The 24,048-nt window shown below is 42.9% G+C and overlaps 1 long non-coding RNA gene across 1 annotated transcript in view; it reads right to left on the bottom strand.

Moving 5' to 3' along the window:
- LOC139752710 (uncharacterized) overlaps positions 1-17,947 on the bottom strand; it is a 130,862-nt gene extending 112,915 nt beyond the window's left edge. Inside the window, exon 1 of the long non-coding RNA XR_011713568.1 lies at positions 17,814-17,947. This is a non-coding gene — a long non-coding RNA (uncharacterized lncRNA). The remainder of the gene's footprint in view (positions 1-17,813) is intronic.
- Positions 17,948-24,048: the final 6,101 nt, after the last annotated feature.

A 24,048-nucleotide genomic window follows, 5' to 3' on the forward strand; every position in this document is an offset into this window, starting at 1 on the left:
CTACTGTGGTTGACCTGACCATCCTCCTCCAGCTGTCTACTATGGTTGATGACCACCTGGCCATCCTGCTCCAGCTGTCTGCTCTGGCAGATGACCACTTGACCACAGGAGACCAAAGGTTACCTCCCGGGTATTATGTCATCACACGAAACTTTTTTTATTCTGGTTCGGACGCCGTTAACAGCGCGGTATTGACCGAGTATATATACTGGGTAGGCATACTGGTAGCACTGTGGTGGTGAGTGGTTACTGCCCAGACATGATGGTTGTTACTGGCACTTTTGTGGTGATTAATGATTACTGCTAAGACCTTCTGGTTGTTATTGGTGCCAGTGTGGTGATGACTGGTTGTGTGTGTGTGGTGATGACTGGTTGTGTGTGTGTGGTGATGACTGGTTGTGTGTGTGTGGTGATGACTGGTTGTGATACTGTCACAAGTGTGGTGGCGTCTGGCCAGTCATCGCTGGTTACGGTTCTGTTACCAGCATGACCCGTAACACAGGCCAGACCCGCTGGCATACATGACTACAGAATATACATTTCTCTTCGTAGTTATTCACGAATCATCAGTGCTAACATTCACACATGAAACGATAATATTATTCATCATTATTCAGACTGGCCGAAATGCATAAAGAATTAGCAGAAATATTTCAAAGATAAAGAAAGAAAGAAAAAATCCAATAACCAATTTGCTGAAACTCTGAAATGATATGTATATAAATGATCTGTCTTGTGTAGCCAGTTGCTTCCAAATTCTTTGTCTTGGAGAGAATACAAAATGCGAGTCCTGTGACACTCGCCTTCTGATGCAATTTGAGATATGAAAAATGGAGGAAACCTTATCACAGTGACTGATGTAGTAGAAGATAACACATGAAGTCGAATGATGAAGAGCGCCTCCCAGGTGTTGTGAGCGAACACCTCTGGCGAATGTCTTGGATTGTGGGATCCCTGGCCAGCCCAGATGGGGAGGAGGAGGTTGGGAAGGACCCGGGGAGAGAGGTTGGGGAGGAAGAGTACGGGGTTGGGAGGACAATAGGAGGTTGGGGAGGACGAGGAGGAGGTCGGAGAGGACGAAGAGGGGTGGTTGGGGTTGGGGAGGACCAGGAGGAGGTTGGGGAGGACGAGGAGGAGGTGGTTGGGGAGGACGAAGAGGGGGGTTGGGGAGGACCAGGAGGAAGTTGGGGAGGACGAGGAGGTGTTGGAAAATGGGAGAAAAAGGAAGTAAGGGAAGGAGTAATTGAGGAAATAGAAATTGTGAAGGTAGGAAGGAGGGGATATATAAAAGGACGGGGGAAAAGAAGATGGACGAGGCGGAAGAAGGGATAAGAAAGGTGAAGGGAGGAATAGAGGCTTGGGGAGCGTCAGTGGTGGGGTAAGAAACAGTGAGGGGAGAGAAATCTGGTCAGCAGTGGGTAAAGGTTAGTGGAGAGTGTGAGGCCGGGTCGGTGATCGTCTATCAAAAACCTTGAAATTCAAAGACCATGTCCACTTTTCCCTGCACTCGGTAAGCTTGGTACATGGAAGACTGTAAGCTTATGAAATGAACCAACTCTGTAACAGTTCATGTAATGGGCAACTGTCTACTACGGTCTGACAAACACCCTGTGTGACCTCTGTAATCCCCTTGGCGCTACCGCTCACAGGATGAGCTTGGGGTGCACAATAAACTAGTCGCTGACAGCATCACGAATATGAAAAAAAATTCAGGGAACACTGGCGAGATAGTGGCCCGGCCAGCGGTGTGGTGAGGGACAGTGAGGAGAGTGAGGTTGGCTTAGTGGAGGGGTGGAGGGGACAATAGATGGATTGAGGTTGGGCCACTGGTGGAGTGAGAGGCAGTGTAAAGATTAGGGTCGGGTCAGTGGTGGCGTGAGGGGCAAGGGGGAGGGAGAGGCCAGGTTAATGGTGGAGAGAGAGAGAGTGTGAGTGGGGCCGGGTCAGTGGTGAGGTGGGAGTACGAGCAGAACCAGGTTAGCAGTAGGGAGGGAAAGGGTGGGTGAGGCTGGGTCTGTAATGGAGAGGTAGAGTGTGAGTGAGGGCAGGTCGGTGGTGGGAGGGGAGAGTGAGGGCAGGTCGGTGGTGGGAGGGGAAAGTGAGGGCAGGTCGGTGGTGGTGGTGGGAAGGGAGAGTGAGGGCAGGTGGGTGATGGCGGGAAGGGAGAGTGAGGGCGGGTGGGTGGTGGTGGGAAGGGAGAGTGGGTGGCAGGGCGACCGTCACCATAAGGTTTCTGCCTCAGGAAATTCACACTCCCGCTGGCGTCTCCACAATTCTTTTCTCTTTTCTTTTGGATTTTCTCAACACATCCAAAACCCAGGTCCAAAATTCTCGTGTGATACTTTCTGTGGTGGAGATGTTCCTGATGTTTTGGCTGAATACAGAGTTGATGGTTTTATCATCGGCAAGTGTTGGGGGTAACTACTGAATATATATAAATATATATATATATATACAAACTAACACACAAACATACACGCGTATGTTGAACAGAGTGCCACAAACTCTTCTACACATATACACACGCGGCATATTCATACATACCTGTGATGATACACAGCTGGACAAGCATACATGGATACACATATGGGCACAGAAAAATCATCAATAGCGTCCAAAGAGGGAATGGTCTTAAGCCACCAAAGTATCTATATATGTAAATGACTTTTGAGGGAAAAATTGAGAGTCTGCCTCCATCCCCACTGAGATTTGTGTTATGTAGACTGTTGGCCAAACTTGTATGCTCATTTATGGTCTTGAGACAACAAGGGCATTGTGGGTAACTGTTGCAAATGACGATGAATAAGTCGAGGAGAAATATCAGGATTGCAACACGGATACAGAGACTCATTTATCGCCGAGTCACGTCTTATACAAAGATGGTGTGAGGGAAGGATATGAAGTGGTGGGTTACTAGGAGCGGGGCTCTGAGGGATGTGGGCTATAATGAGGTATACACACACACACACACACACACACACACACACACACACACACACACACACACATATATATTTATTCATTTATTTTGCTTTGTCGCTGTCTCCCGCGTTTGCGAGGTAGCGCAAGGAAACAGACGAAAGTAATGGCCCAACCCACCCCCATACACAATGTATATACGTACACGGCCACACACGCAAATATACATACCTATACGTCTCAATGTACACATATATATACACACACAGACACATACATATATACCCATGCACACAATTCACACTGTCTGCCCTTATTCATTCCCATCGCCACCTCGCCACACATGGAATACCATCCCCCTTCCCCCTCATGTGTGCGAGGTACCGCTAGGAAAGGACAACAAAGGCCCCATATATATATATATATATATATATATATATATATATATATATATATATATATATATATATATATATATATATACTGAAGTTATGAGTGGAATTCCTTGAGATAAGGGAGAGAGTTCAGAAGAACAGAATGAAGGCAGGAAGAACAGGCCGGGAAGAGGTAGGGGGAAAAGGCAAGGGAAAGAAAAAGATAAAAGAGGGATATAAAACCGGCGGAGATGTGGGAAAGGTGAAGCATAATGAGAGGATAAACTGATGGAAGGGAATATTGGATGATCAAGTAAGAGGACGTGAAATATGGTGACTGAGCACATGGGTGAGTGAGAATGACGGTGTTGGAGGGCGAGTGGAGAGGAAGGGTAGGGACAAGGTAAGAAGCGAGCGAAGAAGAGGCTACTAAAGGTAAAGAGGCGAGAGAAGGGGATGAGGCGAGCGAGGAAGAGGCTAATGAAGATGAAGAGGTGAGCGAAAAAGGTGAACGAAAAAAAGGCTAGCAAGGGGGAAGTAGCGAATGAAGGGAAGAGACGAATGAAGGGAAGTAGGCGAGTAAAGGGGGAGGGTGAGTAAAGAGTGTGGCGAGCGACGGGAAAGGCGAGTGAGTGAGAGAGGTGGAGTGAGTGTGGGAGGCGAGTGAGTGGGAGAGGCGAGTGAGTGGGAGAGGCGAGTGAGTAAAATGAACGAAGATCTTATGATAAGTCGATAGCGACAAGTTAGAACACCACTGAGGAAGGAAAGGGAGAAGGCAAAAGAGAGGCGAGAGAGGGAGAGCGAGACTGAGGGAAGAAAAAAAAAACAATGCGAGAAGAAGAAAAGAGGAATCTTGAGGATAAGCTAGGGTAGATGAGGGAAGGAGAAGCTGACGGAGGGAGATGAGAGGAAGAGAATGAGAGAGAAAAGAGCGGAGGAGGTCTTGGTGGCTAAGTGTATAATGCATGGCCCACTGTTAATACTTGAGCCAGTACGGTGTTACCAGTGCATACCAGCTGGCTCAGGCAAGACCCATGGTACCAGCTGAGCCACTACGGTGCTACCAGTATATACATATGTATACCATCTGGCTGAGGCGTGGTTTACGGATATGACACGAGAGCAAGACAAAAGATCAGCAGAGAAGCCAGAGGTACACAACACAAGGGAAACGACATTTGTGAAAATGATTCTTGGACAGAAAATCACAATCACAGGTACACGACAAACCAACTTTTCCAGTCGTGTTAACCAAGTGAACTCTGGTGTCCAGTGTATATCCCGTTGACAGAAACAATAACTAAACCTCACAGTCTCCTACACAATTCATGAAATCAACAGAGCGATATATATATATATATATATATATATATATATATATATATATATATATATATATATATAATATATATATATATATATATATATATATATTGGGGAGGAGCAGTGTGGTTTCAGAAGTGGTAGAAGATGTGCGGATCAGGTCTTTGCTTTAAAAAATGTGTGTAGGAAATACTTGAGGAAACAGATGGATTTTTATGTGGCATTTATATATCTGGAGAAAGCATATGATAGGGTTGATAGGAACGCCTTGTGGAAGGTCTTGAGAATATACAATGTGGGACGATGGCTGCTAGAGACAGAGGTTTTATCAAGGGTCTAGACATGTGTGCGAGTCGGAAGTGAAGAGAGTGAATCGTTTCAAGTAAAGGGTGGCTTCTAGCAGGGGTGTGATGATGTCATCATGGTTGTTAAATTTGATTCTGGATGGGATGGTGATGGAAGTAAATGCGAGAGTCTTTGAGAAGGAGGCGGGTATACAGTTTGAAGGGGATGAAAGGGCCTAGGAAGTGAATCAGCTGAACTCTGCTGATGATATAGTACTGGAGGCTTATTCGAGTGAGAAACTTTAGGAGTTGGTGACAGTTTGGAAGAGTGAGTGCGGAAGTTGTGTGTGAATTTGAATAAAATCAAGGTTATTTGCTTCAGTTGGGTTGAGGGCCAGCTTAGTTGAAATGTGGCTTTGAATGGAGAAAAACTGAAAAAAAAGTAAAGTGTTTTAGATAACTGAGAATGGACATGGCAGCGAATGGAACCATGGAAGCGGACGTGAGTTACTGGGTGGGCTGAGGGGGCGAAGGCTCTGGGAGTGCTGAAGAATGTGTGGAAAGATTATTATCTGAGAGGGCAAACATTGGTATGTTTGAGTTGATGTGTTTGAAATTGAATGTTTGAAGACGATATGATGTGCGAGATGGTTTGATCGAGTAAGTAATGAAAGGGTACGAGAAATGTGGTAATAAAGAGTGTGGTTGAGGGAGCAGAAGAGGGTGTGTTGAAATGGTTTAGAATTATGGAGAGAATGAGCGAGGAAAGGTTGACAATGAGGATATACGTGTCAGAAGTGGAGGAATAAGGAGATCGGGGAGACCAAATTGGAGATGAGGGTGGATTGAAAATGATTTTGAGCGATCAGGGCCTGAACATGAAGGAGGGTAAAAGGTGTGCATGGGATAGAGTTAATTGGAACGATGCGGTATACTTGGGTCGACGTGCTGTTAGTGGACTGAATCAAGGCATGTGAAGCGTCCGGGGTAAACCATGGAAGGTTTGTAAGGCCTGGTTTTGGATAGGGAGCAGCGTTTTCGGTGCATTACACATGACAGCTAGATCATGGATATGAGCGGATGCTGACTTTCTTCATTTCTTCCTGACAATACCATGCTTACGCTGGAAACGGCAATCACGAGTGAAAAAAGGTGTATATGTACGACTTTGACGCACCAATAAACAAGAAAACTTTGCCTTGTGATATTCTGGCCACAAACAAAAGAGCATAGCGGAATATTTAGTCAGTCTCGTCCATGAAGGATCAAAGGCTCCACCAGGAATCTGATTAAAGTTCCGATCCCTTGATGTCTAACGTTGCTTGCCTCGTAGTCAGCCAAGAGACACAAGAATTTGAGATTTGTTTTAAAAATCATTGGTGAGGGAAACAGCTAGTGTAATAGTGGAGGACAACAGTTAGTGTAGCAATGACAACAGTTACTGCAGGAGTGTAGCAGTGGTGAGAGAAACAGGTAGTGCACCAGCGGTGGAGGCAACAGTTAGTGTCGGAGTATAGCACACCACCACACCCTGCTGGCAACTACTACACCCTGCTGACTACACAAGGCTCCGCTGGCCACCACCACACCCTACTGGCCACACATACCCTGCTGGCTATCACCACACCCAGCCAGCCAACAGCCATTAAGGGGTAACCCATGCCACGTATAAGCAAGATTAATGTTTTAATAACAGTTTTATATACGGCCGGGAGGAGGAGGAGGAGGAGGGTGTCCACGTGATGCACGTACACCTTGATGGTATGGCGTGTTGGAGGCTGTTGTCCCGCACAGCTCGTGGTGTGGTGGCAGCTGTTGTCAGGAAGGACTGTTGGTGCTCACCCTGGAAAAGGAAGAACCGCTAGCCGCCCGACCCTCGATGTCTAAGAACAATCTTCCATAGTTTCATGAACTACGTCAGTACGGTGTAGCTACAGGCCACCTCCACATACCCAGCATTCAATGTGCTAAACATGAAGCGACGGAGATATTGCCACAATCTGTCGTGGCACCTACAAGTGAGGAGGGTGAGGAGAGTAGCTTAAAGACAGAGGAGGCGAGGACCACTGTGACAGTCGCAGACCAGGCTTCTGACGGTGGCTGACTGAAGACAGGAGAGTAATGAGCACGAGAGAGACTAAGCTGGAGACTTAAGTTCCCGAGTCATCACGTCCTCCATGTACTTCACCTCCCTCCTCCTCCTCCTCCCACACGTTACTCTCCTGCAGTAGAGACCAGGTCAGACAGGGTCGGAGGAGGTAGTGACCGGGTCTACCACAGTCGTGATGGCGTAACTCCTGGTCTACCACAGTCGTGATGACCGCCACTTGTGTGCTGTTCCACCTTCACACTCGATAGGTTCTCCCCACAGGGCCAGCCTTCGTCTTTTTAATCTTTCTTCATTCGTCTTTTTTTCCCCATTTTCATCAGACTTCATGAACTGCCTGTCTTCATAACTGCCATCTCAATTATCTTACGGTACACTTCCATCGTTTGCTTAGTCTCAACACATTCGTAAGTCGAGAAAGGTTTTAAAGAGGCGATTCTGGGAGCCTGAGATTCGAGCGGAGCAAACTGGCTGCCGTCAGTACACCAGGAGTCATGTAAGCAAGGTGTGGATATTGCTACCCTGGGCTGGTAACAGCTCAGGTGGCTGGCCAGGCTCCTTGTTCCTTCGTTCACATGCTCTATACACCTCCGGGCTTTCTTGAGAGAGAGAGAGAGAGAGAGAGAGAGAGAGAGAGAGAGAGAGAGAGAGAGAGAGAGAGAGAGAGAGAGAATCTATCACTTTATTTTTCATGTTATCCGAGACGGCACGGGCAGCTGAGGCCCTAATCAAGGCCATCCCTAGCCTGAGCCAGGTACCCATTTCATCGACCAAGCCCTAGGGGTGGATGAGCAGCTGGGTTGACTGTGGACCGACTGCCGTCACCAGGTTTCGAACTCATGCGCTCGACCGTGGGCGGCCCGTGAATGCGTCACGGTCAGGAACGCTCTCTAACCACTACTCCACGGAGGTTCATATATAACAGCTATAAAAGACAAGGAGTCACAGATAGAAGGTAGTACACAACTACAAACGAACATATATGGCACTTCTCTTTAATCAACAAAGATAAAAACATCATCATAACTTGACTCAAACCAAAATGCAAAAAAAAAACTTTTTCTAAAAACCTTAAAGATGTTATTCCCCAACTTTCCAAAAGTTCTTCTATTCATCCCGAGCCAATTTGAGTTTCTGGGAGAAAAATTGAATTCCACAATTGGATGAGAAAAGAATTAGACATTTGACTTCCTTGGGCTGTCTTCAGGGCAAATGAGAAGTGAAAATATCTTCAGGTTTAATGGATTCAGAAATTAATTCCAACAGCTTCGTGGTGTGTCGGGAACAATTCCTCTGGACCTGCTTACACTATTTTCTCTTACCTTCATTCGCTTTACAGAGACTTAATATTCTCAGCAGTGTCAGTGTATACGATCTTTAAGTTTAGGTTTATTTCTTATGTTATCTTTCAGAAATATTTCGTCATATGACCTGCAACTTCAGATGATTGTCGTTAGTGCACTAAAATAAAAAGTTATTTGATAATTCTTAAATAGAATGGAAGAATATCAAATAATTCCATCTTTACAAATACTTGAAATGAAATAGGAACTGCATCTTTCACCTCGTTCTTCGTTTCCTGATATTGGCAAATACATTTCGTCAAAGACTGTGTCCGGAGAACGATATGCTGATATAAACAGACGGACAGACAGAGAGAGAGAAGAGTGGGTTTCTTTCTTTTCCACGACGTTTGTAGCGTCACAATTGGGCTCATTTATACCCTCAGTACTGAGAGCTCTCTAAGTTGTTAGTGTTCTTGAATCTGTATCAGTCATGGTATGATCACCAGTGCATATCATCTAAATTTCTAGAATTAGCAAACATTAAGGAGACCTCAAAGGTAAAGCATTTGGGTCACATACCTTGAATTCTTTCATGCTACGATTTTCTGACGGAAACTTAATAAGATTTCATATAAATATCTCCACAAACTCATTGCTCAGTGACACACTGGTTCGAAATGACTCTGGAATGAGACAGACATATACTCACACACAGATTATCAGCTTTCATGATGAGTCTGGTGACGAACGTATGATAAATATCTGACGGTGGGGTCCAATGAGCTTTTTCTGCAGTTCACCAAGTCATGGATGGTTGGAAAGGTTCTGCCTGGCTCTACTGCTGGTGTTAACATCGCAAGAATTACGACGTGTAGTGCGGGGGCGGCCGGCTCACGTCAAACGGCCTCCCTTCACTGCCGCCGATTTACATAGTAATCTTCCTCACCTGGTACTGGTGAAACTGTGTTGGTGGACAAAACGTAGTCTATAGCGAAACAGTAGAGTGAACAAAATGTGGTTTATTGCGAAACAGTGGAATGCAGGGCCCAGCCACCACAAAGGCCCTCGCTTACCGAGTCAAAAAAAAATGTGATTTTCAATAATGAAGAAAAATCAAATAAATCTGATTCTTGAAGTATTCTATACAAAGGAAATATCTGGTCGCCTTGACCTTACGGGTTTTGATTAAATCCGTCCAGTAGAACTTGTGCTATCTTGCAGAAACCATGCAGTAGAACTTGAGTTATGATGAAGAAACAAGATCATCTCCATAGCAACAGTGGCCTTGACCTCTTTTAAGATAATCAGGCACTTTCCTTACTCCATGGACTATACTCATGCCAAGTGTTAATGAAATACATCCCCGAGAAGTGAAGTTATCTTTCGGAGACAATATTAACTACAAGTGTGGCAGTGGCCTTGTTCTCTAACCTTTTGACTTCACAGTCGACAGAAAACCTGGCTTGACTCGAAGGGAACTCAACTGCCAAGTCTGTACGCAATTCATATGTTGATCTGAAGCTATCATGCAGTAACAAATTAATCTACTTGTCCGTAAATCATCTCGACGTTTGACCCCTAAACTTCGAAAGCAACAGGGATCCTCATTGCCCCAAAGGAAATACAGTTCCCAAGTCTTCATGAAATCCACTAAGAACTGAAGATATTGAGTCAAAACAAAATCTGCTACAGCTTGTGGCAGCTGCCTTGACCTTTAACTTGTCCTCCGAATCGATAAGAATCTTAACTGTCGTGAAAGACACACTCAGGCCAAGCTCTGCTGAAATCCACTACGTGGAACCCGACCTATTCTGTCGAAATGATATAATCTTCAACTCGAGAGTGCAGCGGTGACCCTGATCTTCGACCTTTTGACCACGAGAGTCAATAGCGCTCTTTGTATTTCCCTGACCAATATTGCCAGCGCCTGATTATGCCAAGTACCGCCAGGGGCAGACAAACAAATGTTGCCATTGCGGCCAAACAAAGAACGCTACACGAGGAGACTTACGAAAATCCCAAACAAATTTCAGGCTGGCAGATTGACGGTGTAGCCATAGAACGAAACGTTCGGAATGTGATATTAGGTTGTTGATCACCCGGAGTTAGGAAGAGGTAGGGAGGGAGCGAGTGGCGAGGGAGGGAAGGAGGAAGGAAGAGGGGGAAGGAGGGAAAATGATGGTGGAGGGAAGTGAGGTCGAGGGAAGGAGGAAGTCAAGGGTCTGTCAGTGCCGGCGGAGTTGAGGACAACCGCTGCGTTAATATGGCTCATGTAATTACGTGTTTACCCGATTGTATATCACGGGGAGGAAGTTCGACACTTCTGGAGATCCATGTGTTGAGCTTTTCTCTGCTTAACGTCTGTAGTTGGTAAACTAATGGAAACCATCAGTCGAAATGAAATTGTAGACCATTTAAAGGACCACCACTTAATTTACGATTCTCAAAATGATTTTGGACGGAATCGCTTAAACTTGACAAATCTGCTCGATTTGTTTTACGATAAAATCAATATGTATGATGAAAGTAAAGCAGTTTCTCATTACCGTTAACCAAGACTGTACGGGCAAAGGAATATATGTTTATATCCTAAGTCAGGTACCGTTTGATGTCATTGTCTTAATTCGACACAACTCCACATCAAAGGTGACTAGCTAAAGTCATATGGTATAGATGGAGTTGCACTTTGATGGTTGGGAAACTGAATGACTAACCGTAAACAAAGGGTAGTGATTAATGGCCAAACCTCTGAATGGTTAAACGTGACAAGTGGTGTGCTATAGGGATCAGTCTTAGGACCGATTCTCTTTCTCATTTATATCAATGATATTAATAATGGGCTGCATTGTAAGATATCGAAATTCGCGGACAGTGCTAAGTTGGGAAGTAAATCTACAACCGAAATTGAACATATACAGCTTCAAACTGGCAGATAAACTGATGGGCTGGGTTCGCAGGCAGCAAATCAATTCTAAGTTTTATATATCGGGAGCAAATATGAAAAGGCAAACTAGAGTGTGAATTCTGTTGAGCTGCAAACGGTAATGAGGAAAACAACTGAGGCTTGATATTCGCTGACGGCCTGAAGCTAAGCAAGCAGTGAACAAAAGCAGTAAAAAGGACAAAGAAAATTCTTGGACTGACTGGTAGGGTTCTCGAACTGAATTATAGGGAAAATCATCCTCACTCTTTACCAGTCCCTGGTGCGTCTCTGACTTGAAAATTTTTGTTCATTTTTGGTTACCCTACTTGAGGAATGACACACACACACAATGGAGAATACAGAGGCGATCTACCACGATGATTTCCGGACTGGGAAACAAATCCTATGAGAGTCGACTAAACAACTTATATCTATATAGCTTAGAGGAGAGGAGGTCAAGGGGTGATGTAAAACATTGTCAGAATCATTAAAGGCTTCAATAAGCTCGCTCTGACAAGCTACTTAAGAACAAATTCGTCTCATTTTACTCGTAGTAATAGATACATACTCGCGGGCGAACGTTTTACCTCGAATGAGGTGAAGTACTTTGTTTAATAGAATTGTTCTGTGCATACGGAATAACTCAACAATGAAAGCTTTTGAAACCAGTGCCACGGATACGTTCAAGCATAGACTGGATAGACATTTCTTTTCCAATCCACGATTGATGATTTGCATTTCGTATATATATATATATATATATATATATATATATATATATATAATATAACGCGGGAGACAGCGACAAAGCAAAAAAAAAAAAAAAATATACATACTGAAACACCCGTAGGAAAAGGGAACGCGATAATCCTGAGCGTTTTCGTGCATTACCACCACCTCAGTGGACTCGTTACAGTTCTATAACCAGTCCCCTGAAGGCCTGGTAATACACGTAAGTGCTCAGGATTCTCGTGTTACCTTTCTCTAGTGCTACGTCTGCATATACAAAGTCTCGTCTTTGCTGTGATTTTCGGCATAGAGCAATCAGAGGTTCTGATGAATCAAACGAAAAAATGTATATTAGTAGTTCTTGCTTGATTTTTTTTACTACGACCTCTGATAGCTCTCTCTTTGCAGTTTCTGAAGAACTGCTCACTGTTGACTTCATCAGAATTGTTTATGGCTCTAACTTTCATTGTACCTCAGTTGTCTTAGTTCTGGTATCATCTCTGCGTTCCTCCAGGACTTTCTCTACGAGTTCGTTGTACATCTACGAATCATATTCTAATCTGGGCCATGAAAACGTTGTGAAAAGTATACTGACCATTTCGGTGTCAATATATCATTTGCCAGCAGTTTACCACCTCTACAATTAACCTATGGTCGCGTTTTTTTTTTTTTTTTTTAGCAGGTTGAATACAGTGTCGACTCGCATGTTCCTCTCACACACAGATCTCTGCAACTTATTATCACTTATCTAACATTCGAATCGATGCCAACTTTCACCGGGTCTTAGCTTCAATACTTTGACTTTATTTGGGTTTAATTTTATCGGTTACGTTCCAGGCCAATTCTGGAGTCTGTCAAGGGCCCCTTGAAAGTTGATGTTATCTTTATCATTCTTTACAACCTTCGTGACGCTGGCATCATCTGCAAACATGTTCAGGTACAAGTCCTGTTCTCCTGGCAAGTCATTTACATCGATTAAAAAGAGCAATGGTCCCAGGACCGAACCCTGTGGTAATGCCACTGGTGATCCTAACCATTTCGAGAAGGCCTCTGACATGCATCCTTTGTTCCCTTCCTATCAGGTAATTTTCCATCTATGAATGGGTATTCCCATTTTCTACCCTGAAGATCCAGTTTCTTTACAAGTCTCCAAAGTGGTGTAAAACGTGGTGTAAAGCGAAACGTTTTCTGTTAGTCCAGGGACACAATTCTCCCATCCTTCGCTACTGTCTAAAATGTAACTCCCTCTCATAGCTATCTCTGATTTATTACGAATGCTCCCCTATCCTGAACTCGTCGTCTCAGATCTATGTAGTCTCTCCTCTGAAAGTTGTTATTCATTTGTTTTATGACTATACTTTCCAATGTTTTACAAGTCACACTCGTTAAAGAGAATGGTCAACTGTACATAGTTGTTTCTCTACTTCCTTACTAGAATATTTTTCCCATATTTGCCCCCTTCCTCTGCCTTGACTATATGCTCTCATCAGTGGTATACTGAATAATATATATTTCCTGGATTAGTACCAAACTTGAGGCAACACCATGACTAAGGCTTCACTGTGACCACGAGCCTGAACCATGACTGATCCGTGACCTTGAGATATACGAAGAAGACGTGTCTGCGCCATGGTGTCTGGGATGTCTCCTCAGTGCTCGGGCTTTACTACCTTAGTGGGTCTGTATCATGACCCTAGGCCTGTACTGCGACTCCAGGGCTTTACTTTGAAGAAGAGCTTTATAGCATTTGAGTAACACTGTCAACCTGGAGACTGATGGTGGTGGAAACAACCACCATGAAGTACCATAACCAAGGGGTTACATCAGAACTATAGGGCTACATCATACCCTATAGTGCTACACCATAATTGCATCATGACCATGAGGTTACACCATAATTGCATCATGACCATGAGGTTACACCATAACCACACCATGACCATGAGGTTACACCATAACCACACCATGACCATGAGGTTACATCATAACTATAAGTTGCATTAGCACAAGGGGACACAGCATTATCAGTCTGGACCTTCACTAATTAAGCTGTACAAGTGATCCGATCGCCTAATTCTCCGCTCTGGCACACTGGGATGTGATCCGAGTCCTCATTACCATACTGGCCACGTGTTGAAGCTGCACTGCCACTACGTGCCCTGAGCAACGCCCACTGGACACGATCTTGACGCTTTGGAAGACCTCTCCTCTGGCGTCCGTCTCCTGCAACACCGAGGACCCAGACTGCAAATAGTTTCATCAGTTTTCAAATGGACAATCTTCAGGAGTGAGTGTATTCCTCATTATACGTTTAACGAGGTGATACTGCAACCCCTTGAACTCAGTTACCTTCTGCTGACGTAAGTGTGAGTTCTTGATTCACGAGGAAAATGTGTTGGGAAAGACTTGGGCAGACGTGTGTGCTTCAACTACTTTTGTCCAATACAGTCTCACGTTCCGGACGCTGCCTTACATCCCGTTACACTACAGTAAAGTCCTCGAGTAACGCAGTAACGGGCTCTAGGCCTTTAGGTAGAGCTATCGCGGAGGCGCGCGCCGAACATATCAACACCATGTTGTGTTCCTCATCGGTCGCCCGTCCAAGTACTGACAAGACTCGACGTCGCTTAACTTCTCTGGTCACATGAGAGGTGTGTTTGCCTTTCGAAGTTCGTAATGTTTACGAGCATTGAGAAGCTACTCAGCAGATTGGGTTTAACTTTATGAATATGCAACCATTCTGATGGTAGATTATGGCGCTATACATCCATGTGCAGGAAGATCTTCATGATTAAGCCAGCATATTTCTAAGAATCTCTCTCTCTCTCTCTCTCTCTCTCTCTCTCTCGTGTATATGTCACTGATACCAGCCAATATCAGTGATATACACAGCCTATGCTCCACTGGAATAACATTAATCAGGGACAAATAGAAGAGTTCCACGACAAATGAAACACTAGGTAATGTGAGTGACGCCTTCTGTAGCAGACGGAACACTTGGTGTGATGATACGGTGAGTGGACAGTGTTTTATTGCCTGGGTATTCGACACAGAAATAGTTCAGGGATTTTTTCTTAGCTGAAAAAACTTACTTCTAAACTGAAACTTGGCATATTCAAACACTTCTATACTTGAAGTAATCATGGAAAATATACCATAATGCTCTCAGTTACAGATAGATACCCAGTAAATTCAATGCAAATGATCAGATAATATTTTCAAAATATCTTCATTTAACAGTTTGATTGAAAGTCATAAAGAAGATTACAAGATATTCTAACCACAGATTTCTAATCCTCATGAAAAATACTCCTTATGATGAGGTTTTAAAGGAAACCTATTTTTCTAGGGTGAAGACGAAAAATTACAGGGTATTTCTTAGCTGAAAATACTTATTTCAAAATTGAAACTTAGCATATCTAAACACTTCTATACTTGAAATAATTATGGGATATATATCGTAATGCTCTCAGCAACACATAGATATCCAGTAAATACAAAGGAAATTATCACATAATATTTTAAGAATATCTTCTATGGCTTCCCCCAGCCGCTTCATATACCTGTTTCATTCTAGTTAGCGCACGTCGACCCCTGCATACCATATCGTTCTAATTCACTGTTCTGTGCACACCTTTCACCATTATTCATGTACAGATCCCAATCACTCAAAATCATTTCAACTTCAACCTTCCAGCTCACTACCTTACACTCCCATAATTCCTTTTTCAGTACCAAAGTTAACCCTTAATCAGCTTTTGCTTTCACAATAACTCCTGATTTTATCACTACGACATTTCCAAACCATTCCACCCTTAACGCTTGAGCTTTGTTTCACTAAGAGCCAGAGCATTAGGTTTCTTTCCCAAAGCATGCTATCTCTTCTCTCTTCTCATCTTGTTACATATACACACATTCACACCCCAGCTTATGCTTTTAAAGAGGATGAGCACTCCCGGCTTGGCCCATTCTGTTCCATCTATTCCCTGTTACTGATTGTAACGCAGCCTTGTAGCTACAAGAATCCGGGCAAAATAATATGAAATGATTTATCAAATATTCAACGGCTTTATGAAAGAAATATTTCATAATTCAGATTAGCGTAACAAACTTGTTACACGAGTTAAAACTGAATTCTAAGATACAGCTTAAGTGGAGAGAGAGAGAGAGAGAGAGAGAGAGAGAGAGAGAGAGAGAGAGAGAGAGAGAGAGAGAGAGAGAGAGAGAGAGAGGATTCGCGTAGTTCTGAGTCTCGGAACCAGATGGCTTGAATCCTCGGTTCGTAACTTTGAAATCTTCTGCGCGTATAGAAACTTACAATGTAAACATTAAAGCTTTCGTAGGTATATACTTACACAAAAGTTATACGTAACACCTCAGTATAGCCCAAAGGTTGTTCAATACTCCGATAATAGGCTCCCACAGCAGTTATTATACGTTGCCTTCAGAGATCACTTTGTGATTAAAAAGTTCTGGATAATATATCACTCAGCTCGGCAACGAATGCATATATGCATACTGAGTGATCTTGTCCTCCATTTCTGGTGTATTACTTAAATATAACCAAATGCCGAAAAAAATCGGTGCATCATACTTGCGATAGTAAAGACAGCAACAGTGGTGAGGGTTATGGATATCTGGGAAAATGTGATATCAATTGTTGTAAAAGTAGACGAAACATTAAAAAAATATATAATAGCCTATAAAGGTCTCACCTGAGCTTTCCTAGGAGCTGAAATGTAAAGTAGAAACTTCACAACCTTAAACTACCAGAGGACGTTAACGACCTCCCAGCCTGCCACAGTCTGTTGACATTCACTGGCAGTTGGAGCGACGCTCAGACATAGTGGAAGTGTTAGGTACATCTTGACGAGAATGATAATCTTAAGACGCAAAGGCTGCTAAGAATCAAATTATTTTTGTCTATCTGCCGCGTTAATAGCATGAATCATGAGAAGCCAACTGCTAGGTGATGAGATAAATTTTCATAGGTTCTGTTTATTCATTACGAGTTTGTTGCACACTTTTTACATTACTAAATCCTACATGTACCCTGATATCCATAACCCTCACCATTACCTTATTGATATCGGAGAATAAATCATATTTCCAATTTACAACTCATATTTTCTAAACAGTATACCTACAATGCTGAACTGTCACAACAAAGCTGGTTCGATACGTAAAAGTTATTTACAACCGTCTTTTATTCGCTGCCCTAATTATACGAAACGGCCTCACACTGTGTGACGAGCGATCCGTCTCTAAACCGATAACTTTATTCAGAAAGTAATCAATACACACTCGATTAATAGACGTGTAACAATACTGGCGAAGGACCAGAGTCATAACCAATCACAAAATTACCTGTTCCACATTAGTATTAGACATATCACCCAGGAATATACGTTGGGGAAGGAAGCAGATTTGTTGAGTATACAAGACAATCTATAGTTCTATACCACAAGAATCTTTGTCCATAATGAACAGGCCTCAATCTCAGTGATCATATGATCACCCATTTCTCAAGTCGTTAAGTTACCTTGCATACCGACGCAACCAGATTTATTTGAAACGGGATTTATATGATAAATGTCCGGCAAGAGTTTAGTATCGACACGACACGTAAACAAACGACCTTAACCAACAAAGCTACGCAAATTTTGTAACATTTATGAAAAAAATATAAAGAAAGAAAAAAAAATTCCACAGGGCTATCAAATGTAACTACTGTCATACCAAAAAGTCCAGATTTCTTCCCTATGAATTTGTCTACTGTCCGGTCGGCGTCACAAATGTTACAATCCGGTCATGGAAAAGTTTCCCGTTAAATCAACTCGTATATATAACATCCTCTGAGTCACTGACCTTCAACATCCGTAGAACTCGAGCTCTGGTGACAGATGTAGCGCTAGGAGAGACCACAGAAGTTAATGCAGTTTTTGTTGACGATATATATAACAAGTATCGAAAGCACTGCTCGTCCACTCAGTACAGCCGCCGGGTTACTTGTGGTGAGGTTGGAGCCCGACGCCTCTGCTGGTATGGTGAGTTTACATCTGCGTGAGGATGACAACGACCCTAACTGCTTGTTTACGATAGGTAGAATCTTGTAATAAAACGCTATATTATTTCTTTTTTTAAGTATCTGGATGAACAGGGGAAACTTTTTATCGTTATTTGTATGCTGAGGATGCCGTGCATTTACTAGGAAACAATTGTACTCCACATGAGTAATGGGCCCGTATTTAAGAACCATACAATTGGTGGTTGTCTTTGCGAAGGGTAGTCGATTAAGCTTCGCATTGTCGTATTCAAAAACCTGGTAATGCGACGCAGGTCGAAGCTGATTGGCTGGCTAGTATGACTATGCGATGAATTATTGGAACGTTGCAAAGTTGGCCTCCGTGATGAGACTTTACGACGGAAAATAATCGTTAACAATTACATATCTCTTAAATGATAATTATCTATGCATTAAACACATTCGAAAATATTATCATCCTATGCTAGAGAGATGGGATTTCGAGTAAAAGTTGCAGGAAAATATTTTTTCGAGACTGGTGCGAGTCTTACCGTTACTTGAGAATGTTTTTGGTAAAACATCAAAGACTATATAACATAGCGGCAGCTGGGTGAGAAGATGGGAAGATAAAATGGATATCTGGATAGATTGTTGAATGTGCAGTATTGATGAATGGGTAAATATGTAGATGGGTGGATACGTCAGTTATGTTGTGGGTGGATGTAGAGAATTCGTGTGGTGGATGACGTGGGAGGTGGGTAGAGGATAGTTTTAGTGGAGCTGGCGGTTGATACGCATCTTTGACATCAACACATGATACACGAAAGCAGTGTAGATACAGACACTTTCTGGTATCGGGAAGGGTGGGAGAGGATGTGTTAGCTCGGAATTCACTCTTCCTTCTGTCTTTCCCGCTTCCTACAACCTTTGTGAGTCAGGGCTAGACTCCTGCTGAACTCTGACTCAATTCCTAGATTCTTTTTCTTCACATTATTCTATTCTGTCGCCAGTAATGGCTCTAGAATAATTTGTTTTTCTTTGCTTCGTCGGTCTGTATATAATGATAAAATGAGTGTTGCGTGAGACTTGTGGATGGGGGAGTTTCTGCAACTCCACTACGCCACTTTAAGAAGTGTTGATCATGTGTTACAAGAAAAGATGTTCTTAGAGGAGGAGGGTTTATATGACCCTATTCACGTAACGATAAACACTGCAATATGCTTAGCACAGACAGAGACTCCGCCTAAAAAAAAAAGAGGTAATAATCTTCCTAAGAAAGTTAAAAATAACTTTCATTAGCGCAGTCAACGCCACCAGTGAGGTTTAGTTGGCGTTTAAAGAGGCCATTCTCGAGAGGTACGTTGAGTAAAGAGACGTTTGTACGAGTACAAGCAAATGAGTAAACTGGGAGTGAAATTTTGTGGCAAAAGCGAGAATGATGAGGAGAGCAGTGAATGAAGCAGAACAATGGGTGGTGGTTGATGAGAAACAAAACCTGAGCCGGAAAACAGTCTAGCCAATTAAAGTCACTATGGGTAGTGTGGTTGGGATATAGAAAAATCTCTGAGACAAAACCGTAGATATATGTTATGGTTGTCACTGTGGAAGGATTTAATGCCAACATCACAGACAGTTTGGCTTACAAGAGAAGTAGAATATTAGCAGAGGTTCTAGGTGGATGGTGCTATACAGAAGAGAGGTTACTATGACGGTCTCGGACATTAGTGAAATAAATGAAAAAAATGGAGACATCTATTGCCCTGAAAGCCCCAACTTGCTCTTGCATGAGCGAGAATGGTTCTTAGATTCTTTGCTCCTCAACTCCGAGGATGAGGAGTCTCATGCTCATATCCTGGGTGCTAAGGAAAAACAGTGAATGAGAGAAAACTCGAGAAGTTAAGTGCGAAAGAAGTTAAAGAGATGTATGATGCATTGAGTAAAGTGTCTTAAGGCTAGTCGGGTAGTTCAATCTTCACAAGAAAGAATGACCAGCAGTCGTGACACAGAAGATGTAAGATGGTTGAGGATACCAAATTAGCACTTTTAAAGTCATGCATGAATTTGCTGGGGTGTTGGGAGACGCCTGCCTGAGCAAGCTGCCCTCATTGGAGGCAGACTTATTCGTGTTAGTACTTGAACCTAACCTACGGACGGACGAAGAGAGAGGCCTCACTCGGTCGCATCCATTCCCTCGCTATCATGTGTACATAACATATAGACACCACAGGTCCTATTCGAACTCTGAGAATGACGTCCGGCCGAACACCTCGGTCACACTGAGGTTGTGACATCCGGAGTTTCTCCACATACATTGCTTATCAACTTCCCTCATCACTGTGTTCCTTCATGTATCATCGCGTAGATGGTGGATCCGATTCACTTTTCGTCCTCAACCTCTTCTACTTATCATGTCAACAGTGATGTTTTCCTGCTTTTATCAAAAGTGTTTTTCTCTTAGTTACATAACCGACAACGCTGAGGACTCACAGCTGCATTCCTCCACAGTTTTGAGAACGGTTTCATGTTCTCTGGCTTAACCGACGTCTCTTCCCTTCATCACTTCTCTTCACAAATCTTCCTGTAAGTCTGGATCAGGAGAGGATATTGCAGTGTGGCAGATGCAACCCAGTTCACCTTAATGGTATTAAAACCTGTTTCTTCTTATATATATCTTCCTAAAACTCTCCCATGGGACTCTTCATTAATAGATCTGGTTAGGTAGATTTTGCATACGTGGTCTGTCTCTGATGTGCTTCTCCACAGATGACATGAGCCTGGGAACTTAGTTCCATAACTGGGGTCAGAGAAGGGCACCTTGAGTGGAGTGGCAGCCCCAAAACGAGAGAGAGAGAGAGAGAGAGAGAGAGAGAGAGAGAGAGAGAGAGAGAGAGAGAGAGAGAGAGAGAGAGAGAGTAATTTTCTGGGAAACCCTCACGAGGTTTGCAAGTTTAACAAATAGATTTGCTCATCTCATTTCTGGATTACGTAAGTCCAAATCATACAAGAATCAAATAAAGCACAAGCGAATACGATTTGCAATGAACTGCAGACGCTAAGGGGAAAAAAAGAAAAGAAGCCTCGGTAAGACAGGTTGGCTAATGAATTTAATCAAGTCACAATTGCATTCACGACAGTAGGAGAGGGAAGGACGAAGACGGACCCTGGCATCCATGTTGCTGGAACATGAAGAAGTGGGTTCCTATAATCAAGCAGTGAGAGGAACGTTAGAAATGATGACAGGTCGGTCGTGACACATGAGATATACGACCCACTCCGTAATATGGTTCTTCAGGTTGGTCTTATTTGAGATGGCTGCAGACGAGCCCATGTAATGCTTTGACAACAGTGCTAAAATACAGGTAGGAGGTAGGAGGATAAGGTTTATCTTCCTCTATCTGAAGAGGAGGTAAGGAAGTTACTTAGAAACATAACCATGTATAGGTTCTCACGAGGGACGCAGGTATGTTAACCTAGACCAGATTTTTTGAAGTTACTGGGTTATCTAAAAAGGTTGTGAAGAGAGGGTCAGCAGAGAAAGATCCAGGAGGCACGTGATCAGGTATTTCTTCTGCAGGAATGGCAGATACTGGTAGAAACAACGCGGCTTTATGACAGAAGTGAGAGGTAAGGTTGAGGCTCCATGAATGTAAAACCTTCTCATATGTACCTATAAGGTACGTAGAAATAGGATATTAGACGCAAACTCTTCTCTCACTCTCTCTCTCTCTCTCTCTCTCTCTCTCTCTCTCTCTCTCTCTCTCTGTACATATACATACATACACACACACACACACACACACACACACACACACACACACACACACATATATATATATATATATATATATATATATATATATATATATATATATATATATATATATATATATACATGTACGTAGAATCATACTCAGACTCACACACACACACACACACACACACAGAACGATATTCCATATTTCAACATCTTTTCGTCATAATGATGAATTATTTCAGTGTTTTCCCCATCCACTGTTATTTCATGTTTTCCATTCGTCCACTGTGGTACTCTGAAACTGTCGAATTATCGACATATATCTTCATAATCTAGTGTGCAGCTCAGTGTGTTTTCCACATGGTCGGTTCCCTCGCATTTCAAGTAAATTCTAAATACTAGTATTGTTACACTGATTCAGAGACGCGTATGTTAAATCGGTTCCACATTTTCATACACCTTCGACTGTAAACGCAGGTAGACAGGGGAGACAGATAACATGAGACCAATTGGCACAATGATGGAGTCGTCTTCCACTTTATATTCATATCCTAAACACATTTCTAGACAGTTGAAGTTGTGATAAAACAATGCTTTTTTTTCGTACTCCAATCCTTCCGGCAGAAGCAGCCGACAGGTTTGGAGCATGGAAGAACTGCAAGGAAGTAAAGCTGAGGTAAAACAGAGATGAAATTCTACAGGGTAGAGTTGAAATGAACAAACTGCTCCGTGTTTGTCTGTTCTCCGGTAATGAGAGCGTGGAAGGAAGGCTTTCTTTTTTAACCTGAAAATGAAATAGAACGTGTTCGTGTCCATATTTTTGGTCGCTGTTTTTTTCATTTCGTAAAAATCCTAACTTACAAAGGGAATCTCCAATCGGTTTTTCAAGGCATGAAAAGATTTTTAAACAATTGACTGTAACGTTCCACTGTTTCAGAATTTGAAAAAATTTTTACTTTTTTATTACAGCTTCCCTTTCTAATGTTCTTTTTTATTTGTTCCAAAAACTGATTTACTTCGTATTTGAAACGGTTTCCTCTGTTTTACATTTTCAAATCTGCTCAGGATTCCCCCGCGCAGTCTACGATTCTTAAGGGAAGCGAGACTTAATCTTCTTAACCTTCGTCCATATGACAGGTTCTCACAGCAGGAGAGGAGTGATGAGGTAATCGTCTAGAGAACGTTGAAGTGAAACTTTTGCAGGCTAGCTGGACCATGATGGAGGTAGAACCACAGACGGTTTTGAATGTTTTGGTCATCACATGTCACTCTCCTGTATTGATCAATTCTTTTAACCAAAGATCATAATGTAATGGTATATTATGCTACCTATTCAACCACTGATCTCGCCTTGTTCATGCTGAGGTAACATACCAGTAATGATTAACCTGTGTAGCCTCCTTTAAGGGAATAAGAAGAATTTATCTTTTATCCTCCTACAGCGGGAGTATTGTTAACATTGCAAGTGCTAGGCTGAAGCTCAAGGTTTATCCTTATCACTAGTGTCTTTCTAATGTAAAGTGAAGGGATGCGTGTCTTTGGTGGTGGGATGCATGACATTCACGTTCACTGATCTCTACCTTTCTTATAAACATTTCTTTCGGGTATTTTAGTCCAGCAAGGTATTTTTTCTGCTTGTTTCCCATCCGGCGTGTTGTTGGAGTGTATGGATGGTGGAGGGAGAGAGCCTTTGCTTTGCTATCATTTTCTTATTCTGCTTTTAAGGGGACTGCAACTTTTTCAGGCCACCTCGATGGGCCATGGATCTGTGGGATCTGTGTTTATGTGTATCAGCGTAACTCCTTTCTCTCTGTTCAGCAATAACGTTTTCGCGGTGCAAGGTCTACTAGCGAGTCTCCGTGACCCATCCCTGGTCCTCTCTCTTGGATTCTGGTGTATGTTTTATCATGGCTCTATACACCTCCAAAAAACCTCGATAGTGTGTGGCATTAGTATTCCCTCACTAAACCTCCCACCTTGGGTTTATCTACTCTCCTTATTCGCTAATGCATAGTTTCCGCAACTTCTCACCCTAACCCTCTTAACAGTGGTGTCCCACGCCACAGACTCCTGAACACCATTTCATCATATCTACATACCTACACACCTACCGCACTCTCCCGTCACTGATATCTCACCCATTCATCAAAGACACCTTACTTATCCCACCCAGCCACCATGAACATCCCAGCCACCATGAATATCCCAGCCATTCTATCCACTATACCCATATATCCAATATTACACCACATCCATACCATTCCATTTACCCTATCCACTGCACTATATCCACCTCATTCCCCCACCCCGTCCCATCCACTTCA

This window comes from Panulirus ornatus, chromosome 1, assembly GCF_036320965.1.
Source record: "Panulirus ornatus isolate Po-2019 chromosome 1, ASM3632096v1, whole genome shotgun sequence".
NCBI lineage: Eukaryota > Metazoa > Arthropoda > Malacostraca > Decapoda > Palinuridae > Panulirus > Panulirus ornatus.